This window comes from Tupaia chinensis, unplaced genomic scaffold, assembly GCF_000334495.1.
Source record: "Tupaia chinensis unplaced genomic scaffold, TupChi_1.0 Scaffold141173_1, whole genome shotgun sequence".
NCBI classification, from domain to species: Eukaryota; Metazoa; Chordata; class Mammalia; order Scandentia; family Tupaiidae; genus Tupaia; species Tupaia belangeri.
In genome coordinates, this window is record NW_006201036.1 from 1,409,859 (window position 1) to 1,412,478 (window position 2,620).

At 52.2% G+C, this 2,620-nt stretch overlaps 1 non-coding gene across 1 annotated transcript; it reads left to right on the forward strand.

Annotated features, from left to right (window-relative positions):
• The first annotated feature begins 1,108 nt into the window (after positions 1–1,108).
• Positions 1,109–1,215, forward strand: LOC114005000 (U6 spliceosomal RNA). Its single transcript, XR_003546940.1, has one exon. It is a non-coding gene; the product is annotated as a U6 spliceosomal RNA (small nuclear RNA).
• The last annotated feature ends 1,405 nt before the right edge of the window (positions 1,216–2,620 follow it).

The window sequence follows — 2,620 nt, forward strand, 5'->3', positions numbered from 1 at the left end:
AAAATTATTTCAAAATAGCAAGTTTTTTAAAAAGTAAACGGATCACATCCCAGGTGAGGGAAAGACAAGAATGTGGCATGGATGACGCTGACGTCAAGTAATCTTTGAAACTGTGGACACGATTCTAAAGACTGCACATACAGCAGTTCCTTAGCGTCTATGGCAAATTGGACAGAACAAACAGATAGACTGAAAAGCAGCTTACAGAGGGTCTTCAAACGTTCATGGAATACATGTATTATGAAAACTAATTCACGAATTTCACATTCTTGCACCAAAATGTACTCATATTTAAATTCAATCTTTCCATGAACCTTTTTGTTTTAAAGGTTTTTGTCATAGGGTACGCACACATGCCAGAGAAGAGACAGAGAAGATGTGGGAGGGAAAGCGAGAAATCACTCCCTGGGGGATGGCCATGCAGCAATCCCTTCTCCTCCATCCTCCTCCTGGGACTCTGGACATTCATGAACATGCACCTGGCATGATTTTCAAGCCACTGAGTCCTGGATTCAAACTGCTGTCAGCCATGTGGGAGTTCAGTGACTTACCCACCATGCCACCTGCTGGCCACGCCACCTGCCGGCCCCTCCGTGAACTTTTTGAAGTCCCTTTGGGCTTGGTCACAACCTTTGATCCAAAGGAGTAAAGGGAAAACATGCCACCTGTGTTGGAGAGGGCGGGTGGTGAGGGTGCTCCCTCCTCTTGGCCTGGGGAGGCCACGGGAGGGGGCATCTATTGAAGAGCTGAGGAAAAGGCAGAGGAAGCAGGAACCCGAGGCCCAGAGGCGAGAGAACGCTTCCTACATGACGAAGAGAGAGGGACCAGCAGTTAGCATAATGGCTATCCCGCTGAACTCCCATGTAGTCAACCACGGTTCGAGTCCCGGACCCGGTGGCTTAAACTCACACTGGGCGCGTATGTGTGCATGCCCAAGATCCCGAGAGAGAATGGAGGAGAAGGGATTGAAGCATGGCCATCGCCCCTAGTGGGTGCCTGGAGGGTTGCCCAGGTCCAGATTGCCTGGGGCTTTTCAGGCCTCAAAGAAGGGTTTGGATTTCTCTGTCAGAGCAACGGCAACAAACAAAAATAAGAGAAGGCTAGGAGCGTGCTTGCTTCGACAGCACGTGTACTAAAATTGGAACGGTACAGAGAAGATTCGCATGGCCCCTGCATGAGGGTGACACGCAAATTCGTGAAGAGTTCTATATTAAAAAAAAAAAAGACAGAGAAGGCTAGGACTGATTTCTTTTTTTTAAAGTAAGAAAACCCCTGATGAAGGCTGGATGGGAATAAGACTGTGAAGGCAGCAGGTAAGTCTCTCAGGAGGCTCTTGGCCAGACAAGCGAGAGGCGACGGTGGTTTGGGGCAGGGGAGCCATAATGGAGAGCAGTAGTGGGTTAAAGTGAGATTGCAGGGGATGAAACACACAGGAGACACCCTCGAAGGCGGCGCCCAGGGTGTTCGACTGGGAGTCAGAGCCAGGGCTGTGCTGCTGGGAAAGTCTGGAAGACAGCGATGGATAATCCAGGAAGGGAAGGGGCCACAGGAACAGGGAAAGCAGGAGCTGGAGGTCAGAGAGGAGCGGGCCCTGACGGGGACAGCAGAGCCCGGCGTGTGAGGACTTGATGTGGGACGTGAAGGGCTCCCCTCGAGAGCATCCGCTTCTCAGTGACACGCAGTCACTGGCCTCGGGACTAGAGGGCACTAGAGGGCAGCTTTGGACTAGAGGAAAATATAACACGAAATCCTCAGAGTGTAAGAAGGCAAACAGAGCTGGCGAGTGGTGATGCAGATATGCAGGAGGATTACCGGCCACTGCGGAGTGTGACCTGTCAAATAAGCGCTGGCCGTTCTCTGGACGCGGCTTGGCACTCTGGTCAGTGCAGGGAATCGTGGATGTCGGACGCCATGAGGCAGAGCGGACTCTAGGCGGTTCCTGGTGCTGTCTCAGGCGACGGTAGTGAGGTGTCGCCCTCTGCTCCCCACCCTGCCTGGCTGCGGGCTTTAGCCATCCTGGACCACTCCATGACTCGCCTGGATGAAGGAACAAATGCTGAGGGGTTGGCCACGGCCCAGCCTGCACCAGGAACTCAGGCCACCCCATGCTGCGGTTGGACTGTGTCCCTCAGAGTTCCTGTGATGGAACTCCCAATGCAACAGTGTTGAGAGGCGCTGAGGTCATGAGGGCTCTGAGTGTTGTGATGCGAGCGACTTGGTGAAAGGGTGAGCTTGCCCCTCTTCCCTCTCGCTCGCTGCCTCACCACTGGACGCCTTCCACCATGTTATAACGCAGCCAGAAGGCCTCAGAGAGGCTGGGCCTTTATCCTGGGCCTCCTGGCCTCCAGAACGGTGACATCCGTGTCTGCTTATAAATGGCCTCTCTCAGAGACTGCTACAGCAGGCCCCAGCCACTGACCCTGGCAACGCCTTCCTTGGGAGACAGGTCTTCCCAGAGTCCGTATTCTCCTTCCTAATAATCTATTTCCTGTTCTCCAATATCAACTCATCAATTTCACCTTCCCATGATCGATTTCTTATAAAGTTACTAATTGCTGGATGAATCCCATTTTTATATCAATTTTGCGCCTCCCATTTTAACAATTATGTACTTTCTTTC